General features: G+C 34.9%; 1 non-coding gene across 1 annotated transcript; it reads right to left on the reverse strand.

Annotated features, from left to right (window-relative positions):
- Positions 1–1,425: 1,425 nt before the first annotated feature.
- LOC139903357 (small nucleolar RNA R71) lies at positions 1,426–1,532 on the reverse strand. The gene has a single exon (XR_011778182.1). It is a non-coding gene; the product is annotated as a small nucleolar RNA R71 (small nucleolar RNA).
- Positions 1,533–20,299: the final 18,767 nt, after the last annotated feature.

Consider the following 20,299-nt stretch of genomic DNA (forward strand, 5'->3'; position numbering starts at 1 on the left):
CCCATGTGTATATATTATTTGGAACAACCATAGACACTCTATATGCAGTAATGTGGGAGTTAGCTATACAGGGTTGAGGTTGATTCCAAAAATATATATACTTTGAGTTGTGATCTAGCCTGAGACGTGTATACACTGGGTCGTGGATTGATTTAAGATAATATATATCAATTTTTTTCTGTACATCTAACGTTGGACAACTAGTTGTAGGTTACTAACGAGGACAGCTGACTTAATAAACTTAAAACATCAAAATGTATTAAAATTATTGTAAATATATTTTAAATATACTTTGATATATATGTACATATTTGTTATAGGTTCGTGAATCGACCAGTGGCCAAGTCTTACTTCCCGACGAAGTAAAAATATGTGAAAGTGAGTTATAGTCCCACTTTTAAAATCTAATATTTTTGGGATGAGAATACATGTAGGTTTTATAAATGATTTACAAAATAGACACAAGTACGTGAAACTACATTCTATGGTTGAATTATCGAAATCGAATATGCCCCTTTTTATTAAGTCTGGTAATCTAAGAATTAGGGAACAGACACCCTAATTGACGCGAATCCTAAAGATAGATCTATTGGGCCTAACAAACCCCATCCAAAGTACCGGATGCTTTAGTACTTCGAAATTTATATCATATCCGAAGGGTGTGCCGGAATGATGGGGATATTCTTATATATGCATCTTGTTAATGTCGGTTACCAGGTGTTCACCATATGAATGATTTTTATCTCTATGTATGAGATGTATATTGAAATATGAAATCTTGTGGTCTATTGTTACGATTTGATATATATATTAAACCTATAACTCACCATCATTTTTGTTGACGTTTAAAGCATGTTTATTCTCAGGTGAATATTAAAAGCTTCCGCTGTTGCATACTAAAATAAGGACAAGATTTGGAGTCCATGTTTGTAAGATATTATGTAAAAACTGCATTCAAGAAACACATGTAGATGTAATATATTTCTATTGTAAACCATTATGTAATGGTCGTGTGTAAACAGTATATTTTAGATTATCATTATTTGATAATCTACGTAATGCTTTTGAAACCTTTATTGATAAAATAAAGGTTATGGTTGTTTTAAAAATGAATGCAGTCTTTGAAAAACGTCACATATAGAGGTCAAAACCTCGCAACGAAATCAATTAATATGGAACGTTTATAATCAATATGAACGGGACATTTCAGATTCAAACGAACATCTTCATACCTTTAATAGGATTTCTACTCTATTTAAAATCAGAGAAGTTGAGGATGAACAGATCTATCTCATGTTATTTCCCTGGACTTTATAGGGAGAAGCCAAAGATTGGTTAGAATCGTTACCTGAAGGGGCGATTGATACATGGGATGTTTTAGTTGAAAAATTTCTTAAAAGATTCTTTCCAGCATCTAAAGCCGTGAGACTTCAAGGAGAAATTGTTACGTTCGAACATAAGCCAAATGAAACTCTATATGAGGCGTGGACAAGATTCAGAAAGTTGTTGAGAGGATGTCCTCAACAAGGCTTAGACACTTATCAAATAGTACAAATATTCTACCAAGGATGCGACATTACTACACGAAAAGACATCGACATAGCAGCTGGTGGTTCCATTATGAAGACTTCGACCGTGTTTTCTTTAAAAATGATGGATTAACATTTTTGTTTTAAACTATATATTTTTAACATGTGAATATTATGTGATATATTAATCTCTTAACGTGTTTGATATTATGTGATAGATGTCTACCTCTAGAACAAGTCCCATTGACTCACCTAATAATAATAAAGAGTCAAATGTAAATTGGAATGATTCGTGGACTGATTCACAAGTTCCCGAAGAGGAACCGGAAGAAGAGTCGGAACCGGAAGAAGAGTCGGAACCGGAAGAAGAGTCGGAACCGGAAGAAGAATCGGAACCGGAAGAAGAAATAGAACCAGTGGGCGAAATAATAAAACGGTTAAGTAGAAGAAAATCCTCAACCAACCGACTAAAGTTAATTATGGTCAATGGTGTTTCCGCCAAGGAAGCAAAGTATTGGGAGGATTACCAATTCTCCGATGAATCGGATCCCGACAAGGATTCCGATGATGTTATAGAAATTACCCCAACACAATTTAATAAGGCAAAAGAGAACAATAAGGGAAAGGGCATAAAAATAGAGAAATTTGATTCCAAACACGATGAACTTTATATGTATCGTCAACACCCGTATTTCTTAAGTTGTGACAATAACCCGGGAACCTCTAAACCACCAGGTTTTTCTAAACCAATGTGGAAAACAATGGCTCGTATTAGGGGAACATCATATATCCCTAGAAACTTGGCAAAACGAACCAAAACCGAAGAAGAAAAAACGAGCGAGTCGGAATAAGATAGTTGTATTCGTGTGGTGTAATATATGTAATATAGTGTGCTTATGCTTTATGATATATGTAAAAATTGCTTGTATTAATAAGTATTTTTTTATGAATCTAACTCTTGTCTATTTTACAGTATAAAAACACAAAATGGATAGACAACCCAATATTTTAAGAGACCTACCCGGAGACATGATTGATGAAATCTTGTCTAGTGTCGGTCAGAATTCCTCGGCACAACTATTTAAGGCGAGATCAGTATGTAAGACATTCGAAGAACGTTCCAAGAATGCCTTGATTTATAAAAGGCTTTCGTTCGAAAGATGGGGGATATCACATTGGGAAATCCATAAATTACGATGTGTTTACCTTGACGCATATATTGCGGGGAACCCAAATGCTATTTTACGCAACGGGTTAAGAAATTATTTTGACTCAATATATCCGAATATAGGACTTCGTGATTTAGAAAAAGCGGCTAACATGCAACATAAAGAAGCATGTTATGCTTACGGGTTAGTAATGTTCGCTTCTCACCAAAGTGAGAACAAGAACATCGGGCTACAACTATTAAACAAAACGTTCCCACAAGTGACGGAGTCGGTAATTGGGGTAAGAAATGAGGTTTTTAGGTTATTACGAGACTGTTGATCATTACGTAACCTTCATCCTTTTGATGACGTTACAACACATTGTCTTACTATCGGTCACAACGGTTATGTTCCATAAAACTAAGGATGAGAAGTGGTATTAGTAAAACCAGAATGCATGACTTGTTTCTGGACGTATGAATTACGTGTCTTTATTGCCTTTGTTGAACGCCTTATTTATTAACTAGAATTATCTTCGCAACTACTTTGTATCAAAGTTTTATGTGCTATATTTCATGCTATATGTAAAAAAAAGCGGTATTGTAAGTTTGCAAGTTATTGTATAAAGGTTTGAATATGATATTTTTTTTTTTTTATTTTTGTGATTAGTTTTTCATATAGAATTGTAGTAGTTGAAATGGTATGTCAGCTACTAAGTATGAACTTAACGGGTAGGTACTACCCGAATTAAAGAGTATAAAACGCTAATATGAAGAAAGAGCTTTTATAAAAAAGTTCATATTACGCTACAAAATACTATTGACTACTCTTGATATTCTATATGATTAACTCGTTTCATTTGACTATTTTGAAGGAAATGGCACCGACTACTCGACACACCTTGAATATGAGCGAAGAGGAATTTCGTGCCTTTCTTGCTTCAAACATAGCCGCAGTACAGGCTGCGCTACATACCAACAATAACTCCGAATCTAGCAATGCAGCTAACGGCGCAAGAAATCGTGTAGGATGCACCTACAAAGAATTCACTGCCTGCAAACCTTTGAAATTTGATGGAACCGAAGGACCGATTGGATTAAAACGGTGGACCGAGAAGGTCGAATCGGTGTTTGCCATAATTAAGTGTACTGAAGAGGAAAAAGTAAAGTATGCTACGCATACCATCACAGGTACTGCGTTAACATGGTGGAATACCTATCTAGAGCAAGTGGGACAAGATGATGCTTAAGCACTACTGTGGTCAGCATTCAAGCACTTGATGAACGAGAAGTACCGTCCCAGAACCGAGGTCAATAAGCTCATGACAGAACTTAGAGGGTTACGAACCCAAGGATTTGATATTACCACGTACGAAAGACGATTCACAGAATTGTGCCTATTGTGTCCGAGAGCGTTCGAAGATGAGGAAGAGAAGATCGGCGCGTTTGTGAATGGATTACCGGAAAGAATTCAAGAAGATATAAGTTCACACGAGCCCGTCAACATACAACAGGCATGTAGAATGGCTCACAAACTAGTGAACCAGATTGAGGAAAGAATTAAAGAACAGGTGGCTGAAGAGGCCAATGTGAAGCAAGTCAAAAGAAAGTGGGAGGAAAACGGTGATAAGAATCACTAATACAACAACAGCAGCAATTACAACAATAATCGCAACAACTATCCCAACAATCGAAACATCAATCGCAACTACAACAAATGGCCCAACAACAACAACAACAACAACAACAACAACAACAAAAACAACAACAACAACAACAACAACAACAACAACAACAACAACAACAACAACAACAACAACAACAACAACAATAGCAACTACAACAATCATCCCAACAAAAATAACAATCGCAACAACAATAATAATCAGAAGCAACTATGCCAAATGTGTGAAAAGTATCACTCGGGGTTCTGCACCAAATTTTGCAACAAGTGTAAAAGAAATGGTCATAGAGCGGTGAAGTGTGAGGTCTACGGACCAGGGGTTAACAGAACGAAAGGAACAAATGGTGTCAGAACGAGTAATGGCGGAGCAAGTAGTGTCGGAGCAAGTTATGCCAATGTAGTTTGTTATAAATGTGGAAAACCAGGCCACATTATTAGAAATTTCCCGAACCAGGAGAACACGAATGGACAAGGCCGTGGAAGAGTTTTCAATATTAATGCGGCAGAGGCACAGGAAGACTCGGAACTTGTTACGGGTACGTTTCTTATTGACAATAAATCTGCTTACGTTTTATTTGATTCGGGTGCGGATAGAAGCTATAAGAGTAGAGATTTTTGTGCTAAATTAAGTTGTCCATTGACGCTGTTGGATAGTAAATTTTTACTCGAATTAGCAAACGGTAAATTAATTTCAGCAGATTATATATGCCGGAATCGAGAAATTAAACTGGGTAGCGAAATATTTAAGATTGATTTGATACCCGTAGAGTTAGGGAGTTTTGATGTAATAGTTGGCATGGACTGGTTGAAGAAGGTGAAAGCAGAGATCGTATGTTATAAAAATGCAATTCGCATTGTACGAGAAGAAGGAGAACCCTTAATGGTGTACGGAGAAAAGGGCAACACGAAGCTACATCTTATTAGTAATTTGAAGGCACAAAAACTAATAAGAAAAGGTTGCTATGCTGTTCTAGCACACGTCGAGAAAGTACAAACTGAAGAAAAGAGCATCAATGATGTTCCCGTCGCAAAAGAATTTCCCGATGTATTTCTGAAAGAATTACCGGGACTACCTCCACATCGATCTGCTGAATTTCAAATAGATCTTATACCAGGAGCTGCACCAATAGCTCGTGCTCCTTATAGACTCGCACCCAGCTAGATGAAAGAACTGCAAAGCCAACTGCAAGAACTATTAGAACGTGGTTTCATTCGACCAAGCACATCACCATGGAGAGCTCCTATTTTGTTTGTAAAGAAGAAGGATGGTACATTTAGGTTGTGTATTGACTACAGAGAGTTGAACAAACTTACCATCAAAAACCGTTATCCACTGCCGAGAATTGACGACTTATTTGATCAACTACAAGGCTCGTCGATTTATTCGAAGATCGATTTACGTTCTGGATATCATCAAATGCGAGTAAAGGAGGATGATATTCCAAAAACTACTTTTAGGACGCGTTAAGGTCATTACGAGTTTATGGTTATGCTGTTTGGATTGACTAACGCACCAGCTGTGTTCATGGACCATATGAACCGAGTGTGTGGGCCATATCTTGATAAGTTTGTCATTGTTTTCATCGATGACATACTTATTTACTCAAAGAATGATCAAGAGCACGAAGAACATTTGAGAAAAGTGCTAGAAGTATTGAGGAAAGAAAAACTGTACGCTAAGTTTTCAAAGTGTGTATTTTGGTTGGAAGAAGTTCAATTCCTCAGTTACATAGTGAACAAAGAAGGTATCCAGGTGGACCCAGCAAAGATCGAAACCGTTGAAAAGTGGGAAACCCCAAAAACTCCGAAGCATATACGTCAATTTTTAGGTTTGGCTGGTTACTACAGAAGATTCATCCAAGATTTCTCCAAAATAGCAAAACCCTTGACTGCATTAACGCATAAAGGGAAGAAATTTGAATGGAAGGATGAACAAGAGAAGGCGATTGCTTATGCGTCTAGACAATTGAAGATTCACGATCAAAATTATACGATGCATGATTTGGAATTAGGCGCGGTTGTTTTTGCATTAAAGACTTGGAGGCACTACTTATATGGGGTCAAAAGTATTATATATACCGACCACAAAAGTCTTCAACACATATTTAATCAGAAACAACTGAATATGAGGCAGCGTAGGTGGATTGAATTGTTGAATGATTACGACTTTGAGATTCGTTACCACCCGGAGAAGGTAAATGTGGTAGCCGACGCCTTGAGCAGAAAGGATAGAGAACCCATTCGAGTAAAATCTATGAATATAATGATTCACACTAACCTTACTACTCAAATAAAGGAGGCGCAACAAGGAGTTTTAAAAGAGGGAAATTTAAAGGATGAAATACCCAAAGGATCAGAGAAGCATCTTAATATTCGGGAAGACGAAACCCGGTATAGGGCTGAAAGAATTTGGGTACTAAAATTTGGAGATATGAGAGAAATGGTACTTAGAGAAGCTCATAAAACCAGATACTCAATACATCCTGGAACGGGGAAGATGTACAAGGATCTTAAGAAACATTTTTGGTGGCCAGGTATGAAAGCCGATATTTCTAAATATGTAGGAGAATGTTTGACGTGTTCTAAGGTCAAAGCTGAACATCAGAAACCATCAGGTCTACTACAACAACCTGAAATCCCAGAATGGAAATGGGAAAACATTACCATGGATTTTATTACTAAATTGCCAAGGACTGCAAGTGGTTATGATACTATTTGGGTAATAGTTGATCGTCTTACCAAGTCAGCACACTTTCTGCCAATAAGAGAAGATGACAAGATGGAGAAGTTAGCACGACTGTATTTGAAGGAAGTCGTCTCCAGACATGGAATACCAATCTCTATTATCTCTGATATGGATGGCAGATTTATTTCAAGATTCTGGCAGACATTACAGCAAGCATTAGGAACTCGTCTAGACATGAGTACTGCCTATCATCCACAAACTGATGGGCAGAGTGAAAGGACGATACAAACGCTTGAATACATGCTACGAGCATGTGTTATTGATTTCGGAAACAGTTGGGATCGACATCTACCGTTAGCAGAATTTTCCTACAACAACAGCTATCATTCATGCATTGAGATGTCGCCGTTTGAAGCACTTTATGGTAGAAAGTGCAGGTCTCCGATTTGTTGGAGTGAAGTAGGGGATAGACAGATTACGAGTCCGGAGATAATACAAGAAACTACCGAGAAGATCATCCAAATTCAACAACGGTTGAAAACCGCCCAAAGTCGACAAAAGAGCTACGCCGACATTAAAAGAAAAGACATAGAATTTGAAATTGGAGAAATGGTCATGCTTAAGGTTGCACCTTGGAAAGGTGTTGTTCGATTTGGTAAACGGGGGAAATTAAATCCAAGGTATATTGGACCATTCAAGATTATTGATCGTGTTGGACCAGTAGCTTACCGACTTGAGTTACCTCAACAACTTGCGAATGTACATAACACTTTCCACGTCTCGAATTTGAAGAAATGTTTTGCTAAAGAAGATCTCACTATTCCGTTGGACGAAATCCAAATCAATGAAAAACTTCAATTCATTGAAGAACCCGTCGAAATAATGGATCGTGGGGTTAAGAGACTTAAACAAAACAAGATTCCGATTGTTAAGGTTCGATGGAATGCTCGTAGAGGACCCGAGTTCACTTGGGAGCGTGAAGATCAGATGAAAAAGAAATACCCGCATCTATTTCCAGAAGATTCGTCAACACTTTCAACAGCTTAAAATTTCGGGACGAAATTTATTTAACGGGTAGGTACTGTAGTGACCCGAACTTTTCCATGTTTTTATATATTAAATGAAATTGATATTTACATGATTAAATGTTTCCAACATTTTAAGCAATCAAACTTGTTAGGACTTGATTAATTGAAATAGGTTTCATATAGACAATTGACCACCCAAGTTGACCGGCGATTCACGAACGTTAAAACTTGTAAAAATTATATGATGACATATATATGGATATATATATATATATATATATAGTTAACATGATATTATGATAAGTAAACATATCATTAAGTAAATTAACAATGAACTACATATGTAAAAATAAGACTACTAACTTAATGATTTTGAAACGAGACATATATGTAACGATTATCGTTGTAACGACATTTAATGTATATATATCATATTAAGATATATTAATACATCATGATATCATGATAATGTAATAATTTAACATCTCATTTGATTTAATAAATAATGGGTTAACAGCATTTAACAAGATCGTTAACCTAAAGGTTTCAAAACAACACTTACATGTAACGACTAACGATGACTTAACGACTCAGTTAAAATGTATATACATGTAGTGTTTTAATATGTATTCATACACTTTTGAAAGACTTTAAGACACTTATCAAAATACTTCTACTTAACAAAAATGCTTACAATTACATCCTCGTTCAGTTTCATCAACAATTCTACTCGTATGCACCCGTATTCGTACTCGTACAATACACAGCTTTTAGATGTATGTACTATTGGTATATACACTCCAATGATCAGCTCTTAGAAGCCCATGTGAGTCACCTAACACATGTGAGAACCATCATTTGGCAACTAGCATGAAATATCTCATAAAATTACAAAAATATGAGTAATCATTCATGACTTATTTACATGTAAACAAAATTACACATCCTTTATATCTAATCCATATACCAACGACCAAAAACACCAACAAACACTTTTATTCTTCAATTTTCTTCATCTAATTAATCTCTCTCAAGTTCTATCTTCAAGTTCTAAGTGTTCTTCATAAATTCTACAAGTTCTAGTTTCATAAAATCAAGAATACTTTCAAGTTTGCTAGCTTACTTCCAATCTTGTAGAGTGATCATCCAACCTCAAGAAATCTTTATTATTTACAGTAAGATATCTTTTTAATACAAGGTAATACTCATATTCAAACTTTGATTCAATTTCAATAACTATAACAATCTTATTTCGAGTGGAAATCTTACTTGAACTTGTTTTCGTGTCATGATTCTGCTTCAAGAACTTTCAAGCCATCCAAGGATCCTTTGAAGCTAGATCCATTTTTCTTATTTCTAGTATCTTTATCCAGAAAACTTGAGGTAGTAATGATGTTCATAACATCATTCGATTCATACATATAAAGCTATCTTATTCGAAGGTTTAAACTTGTAATCACTAGAACATAGTTTAGTTAATTCTAAACTTGTTCGCAAACAAAAGTTAATCCTTCTAACTTGACTTTTAAAATCAACTAAACACATGTTATATATCTATATGATATGCTAACTTAATGATTTAAAACCTGGAAACACGAAGAACACTGTAAAACCGGACATACGCCGTCGTAGTAACATCGCGGGCTGTTTTGGGTTAGTTAATTAAAAACTATGATAAACTTTGATTTAAAAGTTGTTCTTCTGGGAAAATTATTTTTCTTATGAACATGAAACTATATCCAAAAATCATGGTTAAACTCAAAGTGGAAGTATATTTTCTAAAAGGGTCATCTAGACGTCGTTCTTTCGACTGAAATGACTACCTTTACAAAAACGACTTGTAACTTATATTTCCGACTATAAACCTATACTTTTTCTGTTTAGATTCATAAAATAGAGTTCAATATGAAACCATAGAAATTTGATTCACTCAAAACGGATTTAAAATGAAGAAGTTATGGGTAAAACAAGATTGGATAATTTTTCTTGTTGTAGCAACGTGAAAATTGGTAACAAATCTATATTAATCATATCCTAGCTAAATTATATTGTATTATACATGTATTCTAATATATTATGTAATATTGGGATACCATAGACACGTATGCAAATGTTTTGACATATCATATCGACCCATGTGTATATATTATTTGGAACAACCATAGACACTCTATATGCAGTAATGTGGGAGTTAGCTATACAGGGTTGAGGTTGATTCCAAAAATATATATACTTTGAGTTGTGATCTAGCCTGAGACGTGTATACACTGGGTCGTGGATTGATTCAAGATAATATATATCAATTTTTTCTGTACATCTAACGTTGGACAACTAGTTGTAGTTACTAACGAGGACAGCTGACTTAATAAACTTAAAACATCAAAATGTATTAAAAGTGTTGTAAATATATTTTGTATATACGTTGATATCTATGTATATATTTGTTATAGGTTCGTGAATCGACCAGTGGCCAAGTCTTACTTCCCGACGAAGTAAAAATCTGTGAAAGTGAGTTATAGTCCCACTTTTAAAATCTAATATTTTTGGGATGAGAATACATGCAGGTTTTATAAATGATTTACAAAATAGACACAAGTATGTGAAACTACATTCTATGATTGAATTATCGAAATCGAATATGCCCCTTTTTATTAAGTCTGATAATCTAAGAATTAGGGAACAGACACCCTAATTGACGCGAATCCTAAAGATAGATCTATTGGGCCTAACAAACCCCATCCAAAGTACCGGAAGCTTTAGTACTTCAAAATTTATATCATATCCGAAGGGTGTCCCGGAATGATGGGGATATTCTTATATATGCGTCTTGTTAATGTCGGTTACCAGGTGTTCACCATATGAATAATTTTTATCTCTATGTATGGGATGTATATTGAAATATGAAATCTTGTGGTCTATTGTTACGATTTGATATATATAGGTTAAACCTATAACTCACCAACATTTTTGTTGACGTTTAAAGCATGTTTATTCTCAGGTGAATATTAAGAGCTTCCGCTGTTGCATACTAAAATAAGGACAAGATTTGGAGTCCATGTTTGTATGATATTATGTAAAAACTGCATTCAAGAAACATATGTCGATGTAATGTATTTCTATTGTAAACCATTATGTAATGGTCGTGTGTAAACAGTATATTTTAGATTATCATTATTTGATAATCTACGTAATGCTTTTGAAACCTTTATTGATAAAATAAAGGTTATGGTTGTTTTAAAAATGAATGCAGTCTTTGAAAAACGTCACATATAGAGGTCAAAACCTCGCAACGAAATCAATTAATATAGAACGTTTATAATCAATATGAACGGGACATTTCAGATTCAAACGAACATCTTCGTACCTTTAATAGGATTTCTACTCTATTTAAAATCAGAGAAGTTGAGGATGAACAGATCTATCTCATGTTATTTCCCTAGACTTTAAAGGGAGAAGCCAAAGATTGGTTAGAATCGTTACCTGAAGGGGCGATTGATACATGGGATGTTTTAGTTGAAAAATTTCTTAAAAGATTCTTTCCAGCATCTAAATCCGTGAGACTTCAAGGAGAAATTGTTACGTTCGCGCATAAGCCAAATGAAACTCTATATGAGGCTTGGACAAGATTCAGAAAGTTGTTGAGAGGATGTCCTCAACACGGCTTAGACACTTATCAAATAGTACAAATATTCTACCAAGGATGCGACATTACTACATGAAAAGACATCGACATAGCAGCTGGTGGTTCCATTATGAAGAAAACCGCAACTGAAGCTTACAAAATTATTGATAACACAGCCTCCCACTCACATGAGTGGCATCAAAAAAAAAGACATCGTTAGATCATCTAAAGCGGCTAGAGCCGATTCTAGCCATGACTTTGATTCCATTTCCGCAAAGTTAGATGCTTTCGAGAGACGAATGGAAAAGATGACTAAAGATATTCACTCAATACGTATTAGTTGTGAGCAGTGTGGAGGACCACATTTGACAAAAGATTGTCTCAGTATTGAACAAACAATGGAACAAAGAGAGAATGTTTCATACATGAACCAAAGGCCTGGAAATAATTATCAAAATAATTATCAACCGCTAAGATCAAACTACAATCAAAATCAGAATTATAACCGAAATGTTCCATACAACAACCAACAAGGTCCTAGCAATCAACAAGTATCTAACAATACCTACAACCAGCAAAGAACTATTTTTCCAAATAAATCACCACAAACCGATGATAAAAAGCCAAATTTAGAAGATATGATGTCAAAGCTAGTTGAATCTCAAATGCAGTTTTTAACATCTCAGAAACAAACTAATGAAAAAAATGCTTAAGCATTTAGAAATCAGCAGGCTTCAATCTAAAATCTGGAACAAGAAGTAAGTAACCTAGTCAGGTTAATTGGAGAAAGAAAACCAGGGAGTCTACCTAGTGATACAAATGCTAACCCCCAGAATGAAACAGCTAAAGCCATTACCACAAGAAGTGGTATTACACTTAAACCACCTGAAATACCTGTAATTTCTGATGACTCTATTCCCACTACACAGGCACCACAGCCTGAGCAAGAGAAGGAAACAGAACCGGTAGTTGAAAAGGTTAATGAAGATAACATAGTTAAGGCAAAGCCTTATGTTAAACCATACCAACCACCACTTCCTTACTCGATTAAAATGAGAAAAGAAAGACTTGAAGTCGAGAAATCTAAATTCTTGGATATGTTTAAACAAATATATGTCAATCTTCCTTTCATTGATGTGATTTCAGGAATGCCAAGATATGCTAAATTCCTAAAAGATCTAATCACAAATAGAAAGAAAATGGAAGAACTCTCAGCTATTACAATGAATGCTAATTGTTCTGCAATGCTGTTGAATAAACTACCAGAAAAACTCTCAGATCCAGGAAGTTTCACAATTCCATATTTTCAGGGTAGTCTTAATTCAATAGAAGCATTGGCAGACTTAGGTGCTAGTATAAATTTAATGCCGTATTCACTATACATTAAACTAGACCTTGGAGAATTCAAACCAACACGAATAAGCATACAACAAGCCGATCGATCAGTAAAATATCCTAGAGGGATAATGGAGAACATGCTAGTTAAAGTTGGTACTTTAGTATTTCCAGTAGACTTTGTTATTCTGGACATGGAAGAAGATTCTCGAGTTCCTCTCATATTAGGAAGACCATTCTTAAACACGGCTAAAGCAATAATAGACGTGTTTGGTAAGAAACTGACCCTAAGTATAGAGGACGAGAGTGTTACCTTTTCTGTTGATAGAGCCATGCAACAACCAAAATCTGCAGATGATACATGTTATTATATTCAAACTATAGATTCACATGCAGAATTGTTAGAAGAATTTCTAGAATTACAAGGAATAGGAGAATGTTCTTTAGGAGAAGGAACTGAACTAATTGATGAAGCTGAAATGTTAGCTACACTTATGGCCAATGAATACGAACCAACAACAGAAGAACTTCAAATGCTAAAAGAGGAAAATAGATATTGATACAAATCATCGATAGAAGAACCACCGATATTAGAGTTAAAGCCACTTCCAACCCATTTGGAATACACTTATTTACAAGGTGAATCTGAATTACCTGTAATAATATCGTCTTCTCTTACGAAAAATGAAAAGTCTCAACTCATTTATGTGCTAAAAGCTCATAAACCAGCTATTGCATGGAAGATTCATGACATTAAAGGCATAAGTCCTTCGTATTGCACACATAAAATCCTTATGGAAGAAGGTCATAAAACATATGTGCAACACCAACGAAGACTAAATCCTAATATGCAAGATGTTGTTAAGAAAGAAATAATTAAACTGCTAGATGCAGGTCTAATTTATCCAATCTCTGATAGTCTATTGGTAAGCCCAGTTCATTGCGTACCTAAGAAGGGCGGCATGACTGTTATCACAAATGAAAAAGATGAGATTATTCCTACTAGGACTGTAACGGGATGGCGCGTTTGTATTGATTATAGAAAATTAAATGATGCCACCAGAAAAGATCATTTTCCCTTACCTTTCATTGATCAAATGTTGGAAAGGTTAGCCGAAAATAGTTACTATTGTTTTCTTGACGGTTTCTCCGGATACTTTCAAATTCCAATCGCACCCGAGGACCAAGAGAAAACCACATTCACGTGCCCTTATGGTACTTTTTTCTTACAAACGCATACCATTTGGACTTTGCAACGCCCCTGCAACCTTTCAAAGGTGCATGATGGCGATTTTTCATGACATGATAGAAGAATGCATGGAAGTTTTCATGGATGACTTTTCAGTCTTCGGTGATACTTTTGAAACATGTTTAGTTAATCTTGAACGAATGCTAATTAGATGCGAGCAATCAAATCTAGTTCTTAATTGGGAGAAATGCCATTTCATGGTTAGAGAAGGCATCGTTCTTGGTCATAAAATTTCAAAGGAAAGAATTGAAGTGGATAGAGCTAAAGTAGATGTAATTGCTAAACTTCCACATCCCACCAATGTTAGAGGAGTTAGGAGTTTTCTAGGGCATGCTGGTTTTTACCGACGTTTCATAAAATACTTTTCTAAAATTGCCACTCCTATGAATAAACTCCTAGAAAAGGATGCTCCATTCATCTTTTTGGATGAATGCATCAAATCTTTTAATATTCTTAAAGAAAAACTCACTAATGCGCCGATCATGATAACTCCAAATTGGAATCTACCATTTGAACTCATGTGCGATGCAAGTGATTTTGCAATGGGAGCCGTTTTAGGACAAAGGATTGAAAAATGATTTCAACCTATTTATTACGCTAGTAAAACGTTACAAGGAGCACAAACAAATTACACAACTACTGAAAAAGAACTCCTTGCTATTGTCTTTTCTTTTGACAAATTTCGTTCATATCTTGTTCTAGCGAAAACAGTGGTCTATACCGACCATTCTGCTCTTAGATACTAATTTTCAAAACAAGATGCCAAACCACGATTAATCCGTTGGATCTTACTCTTACAAGAGTTCGATATTGAGATCCGAGACAAAAAGGGAGCAGAAGATCTCGCAGCTGATCATCTTTCTCGTCTTGAAAATTCCAAATTAGAAGTTCTAAATGAATCGGCTACACAAGAAAACTTTCGTGATGAATATATATTGAAGATCGATTATAATGAAATTCCATGGTTTGCAGACTATGCAAACTACTTAGTATGTGGATTCCATGAAAAAGGGTTGTCGTACCATAAATGAAAGAAATTCTTTAGTGATATAAAACACTATTTTTGGGAAGATCCACATTTATTTAAAAGTTGTCCCGATGGAATAATACGCCGATGCGTATTCGGAGATGAAGCTAGTCAAATCTTAAACCATTGTCACACAGGACCAATAGGAGGGCATTATGGGCCTCAGCTTACCGCAAGAAAAGTTTATGACGCTGGATTCTATTGGCCTACAATTTTCAAAGACACACACCTTCTTTGTAAATCCTGTGATGCATGTCAAAGGGTCGAAGATGAAATGCCATAAACTGTCATTCAAGTATGTGAAGTATTTGACGTTCGGAGTATTGACTTTATGGGTCCATTTCCAAAATCTCATAATAATCTCTACATTCTCGTTGCCATTGATTATGTATCTAAATGGGCGGAAGCACAAGCTCTCCAAACTAACGATGCACGAGTTGTAGTCAACTTCCAAAAACGTCTTTTTGCTAGGTTCGGAACACCGAAAGCTTTAATAAGTGATCGGGGTACTCATTTTTGTAATAATCAACTTGAGAAAGTTCTCAAAAGATATGGAGTAACTCATAAAATCTCAACCGCTTATCATCCACAAACAAGTGGACAACTTGAAAATACCAACCGAGCTTTAAAACGTATTCTAGAGAAAACTGTAGGATCAAATCCGAAGGAATGGTCCATGAAATTGGAGGATGCACTCTGGGCTTTTAGAACATCCTACAAAACTCCAATTGGCACCACACCTTTTAAACTTGTTTACGGAAAAGCATGTCACCTTCCAGTAGAAATTGAGCACCAAGCATTTTGGGCTTTGAAGACATGTAATCTTGATTTGCATAAAGCCGGACGTTTACGATTAAGTCAACTAAATGAATTAGAGGAATTAATACATGATGCATATGAAAATTCTTTAACCTATAAGGAAAGAACGAAGAAATGGCATGATAAAAGAATCAGAAGTTCAAAAGAATTTAAGGAAGGAGACCGAGTTCTTCTTTTCAATTCACGATTCAAGCTATTTCCTAAAAAGTTGAAATCAAGATGGTCTGGACCATTCATAGTCAAAAGAGATTTCCCATATGGAACGATAGAGTTAATAAATTCAAATGGGATTGAATTTAAAGTTAATGGTCACAGAGTTAAACATTACATACATGATCCGATGGAAATTGACAATGAAGTTAATCATAATTTTACCACCCAATAAAACCATCAGAATAAAAACATAAATATGTTGTCAACAACATATGAAAAACCAAAATTGGAAGATGGGGAAGCTTCAAATTGGAGTGATGAGGAAGAATTTCTATATAAACCTCCCATTCCAAGAAACGAAGAAAAATGTGAACAAGAAGTTCAAGTAGAAGTGAAAGAACCAAGAAAAGATCACCCGGAAAAGGTTAACAAACCAACTCTACTTACTAAAGTAGGAGACCCAGGTGAATTTATCATTTCTTGCTTGCTTAATGATGGTGCTATGTATAATAGGCTCGCAGATTTAGGAGCGAGTGTAAACGTTATGCCTCTTTCCTTATACAAAAGATTAGGTGTGGAAAAATTAAGACCAACCAGAATAGGTGTTCAATTATTTGATCAAACCATTAAACACCCGGTTGGAATAGCCCAACAATTTACTTTTTAAAGTTGGAAGTTTGACCTTCGCTGCAAATTTCATAGTTATTAATATGGAGGAAGACCTTGATATTCCTCTAATTTTAGGTAGCCCATTTTTAGCAACCACCGAGGCGTTCTTTGAGGTAAGAGAAAGTAGAATGATACTTAGGCATGGTGATAAATCGGTCACCTTTGTGAATCGAAAATTTCAATCTTCACCAACCAAAACTGTTGAACCAATAAAAACGCCTAAGTGTGGGGAAGATGAAGCAACAATCAATGATGACCTGATAACAAAGAACCCCGTTGTTGATACAAAATTAGATGGATCCGTTTTTAACAGTTCAACGAAGAAACTTTATAAATGGATTCAAGATGCTACGATTAAGGGAAACTTTAAGTTATGTAACAGATTAGTATCCAATTTGTCGCCTAAAGAAAAGGCGATGTTAATTGAATTTGTGAATGTTACAGAGGAAATCAACAAATGGCTTGAAGCAAAAGTCAGAGATATGCAAGTTGTTGATGTTCTAATTGAAGTTAATAATGAAGTTAATCACAATTTCGATACCACAGCTAACTAAGTGTGGGGAGATTCAAATGTTTTAAAGGATAATATAATGCTGTCTAGGGTTAGATTTTCTGTTTTTGTGTAGTTCTCGAAAATGGAATCTGAATGGTCTTTCCCTAGCAGACCCTAAAGAACTAGTCTTCTCCCACCATTCTGAATTTTTATTTCTTTTAGGTTTTACGAGATGAAGAATTCCTTTGATTTGAACCATGGTCTACTACTACACGCTATGATTACTAAACATAATAATAACATCTTCCCGAGTGAACTGGTATCATTCATAAGAGGCAAAATGGACGAAGTGAGGAAAGAACTCGGGAAGAATCATAATAAGACACATTTTGGTAAAGAAAAATCGAAAGCCGCAATAAAAAGAAGAGCACGACACCTTGAAAGATGTCATAAATGCGAAAAATGGTCACACGAAGGTAAATGTTTGAACAATCAAACACATTCCAATTCTGAATTCGTTACACTATGCAGAGAAGGACCATTCATATGTTTAGAAGAAAAGTTATTGAAAATTCGAGGTTACGCTTATGTAGCTATGGAAAACCAAATCGAATGACTCTCCTATGAGTCGACTAAAGCAGGTCTCTGAGAATTTTATCTCATAGGTAAGTATGTACAGTTTTTATTTTTATTTTATTTTATTGTTTTTAACCTTTTGATAATAAAAGCTGAATTGTTCGCTATAAAGTATTAAATTGATATTCAATAAAACTAGGTATAATAAACCAAAATTATTGATATCATACAAAAATTTAATTCATCACTGCAAAATCAATAGTGTTCCATTGGTGATTTCTTATCTTTTATTATTTTTATCTATTTATGTTAAACATTTAACATTTTGATACTTTTATGTAATGTTTAACATTTTTATTATTTTGTACTAATATTTCATTTTTGTAATTTAAAAGTGGGATATTAAGTCCCATTTCAAAATACCATGCATGTTTATATTTGTATTGTATGTATTTTATCTCATGTACACAACAGGGTAAAACAGCGCATTTTCAAAGACTGGCATTAAGTTCAGCAAAAGCAACTAATTCTGACGACAAGATGCAAAATATATGTGAAATAACAACTGCAGGAATGAACAAATGATGTGCACCATTTATCATTCAAACAAACAATAATATGTTTGGAAACTTTGGTAAAATTTAATCATTTTTCTACGCTAATCACCCTCAATAATTTAAATTGTTACTGATTTCTTGCAAATGAGGACATTGCAAGATCTTAAGTGTGGGAATGGATTAAATTCTTTCGGTTTTAAAATTTTGACTTATACACTTGGTTTAATAGCCACCGTTAAACTTTACTAGTAAAGCAGTAGTTGTATTAGAATCTAGTGCTCTCTGATAATAAAGAACAACCCTAGTCTTATATACTGACTACCACTTCTAGTAAAATTTTTAAAAATTTTCAACTAAATGAACTCAAAATCATGTTTATACATATTTATGAACGATAAAACTAGGTGTTAACACCGAAATTATTGTTACCTCGGAAAGGACATAAATTAAAAAACAACCCAAAACCCTTGAATTCATTTAAAATGGAATAAAAGAGAATAAAAAGGCAAACAAAGAAAAATAAAAGCCAAGTGTGGAAAAAATTTACCAAGTTATTTAGAACATATATCACATATTTTTGTACAAATAATTAAAGATACTTTTGTTTTGGACAATATTAATCAGTTTTACCCAGTTTATTGTAATATAAATGGAATTTAAAAGGAAGTAAAGTCTTTCGAGAAAAAAGACACGCGCTTCTTGATTTAGGTCAGGAAGTTGTCATCCAGACCAATTGTAGAGTCTACGAAAAACCTTGAAAAGTTTTCTCGAAAATCAGCTGGAAATCCACGGACCTCAGTATCAAACAGGGTCGCTAAGTGGTCAGACTTTTCCTAACCATGAGAGGATCTGTCTCGTACAATGGGAGGGCACCAAAAAGGATAATCTCCTTAAAAGATCAAAAATCAGCTTTTAAGACTGATATTACTCAATCTTTGAGATTGACCTTAAAGATTGAGAATTCAAACTCATGAAATTCAATGATATCTAAACTCGAGCTTGAACGAGAAAATATTTTGATCAAATTACAAACCGATTTATTTTCTGAAAAATCCATTTTCAATGCGTTCATTACCATTGAACGTAAAATCCTAAGAATTCACCGAAATTCATTAGGTCACCTGAACCAAATCGGGTATCAACCATAAGAACGGTGGTTGCATAGCATGTTCGAAGACAGGACCTTGTGCCAGATCGAAAAACTATAGGGTGATCTTTACTATTGCTCCTACAAAGGATAGTAATTGCATCCAACACGTTGAGGACCATAATCAAATGCATGTCATTCGACATTGCTTTAACAGTTGCTTGTTCAACGGTTTCCTTTACAACTGGATGGTAGTTTACCGAAAGGTAATATACGGAGCAAGTATACTAGACGTGTTTCTTTCCTAATACAAGGTTAGCAAGTGGGTGACACAAAACCATAAGTTTTGAGCTAAAATTTTCAAATCTGAAACCCACAAAAACATTTTGCGAGCACCGGTGAAGGGTTATTTCGAAAAACTTATCTAGGGTAAAAGCTAGATTGAATTTTCAGAAGATCAAATATTTTCATAAAGATCCAATTTCCTAACGGATATAAATTTTCATAGTCATGTGGGACTGTAAACCACAACGTTACTATCATTGTTCATACCGCCGTATCAAAATCACTGATGTACAAAGTGTGAAGAATAAAGAAGTGATTCTAGTAAAGTTATATTCAAGTTCTATATTGCTTGA

This window comes from Rutidosis leptorrhynchoides, chromosome 3 (assembly GCF_046630445.1).
Source record: "Rutidosis leptorrhynchoides isolate AG116_Rl617_1_P2 chromosome 3, CSIRO_AGI_Rlap_v1, whole genome shotgun sequence".
NCBI classification, from domain to species: Eukaryota; Viridiplantae; Streptophyta; class Magnoliopsida; order Asterales; family Asteraceae; genus Rutidosis; species Rutidosis leptorrhynchoides.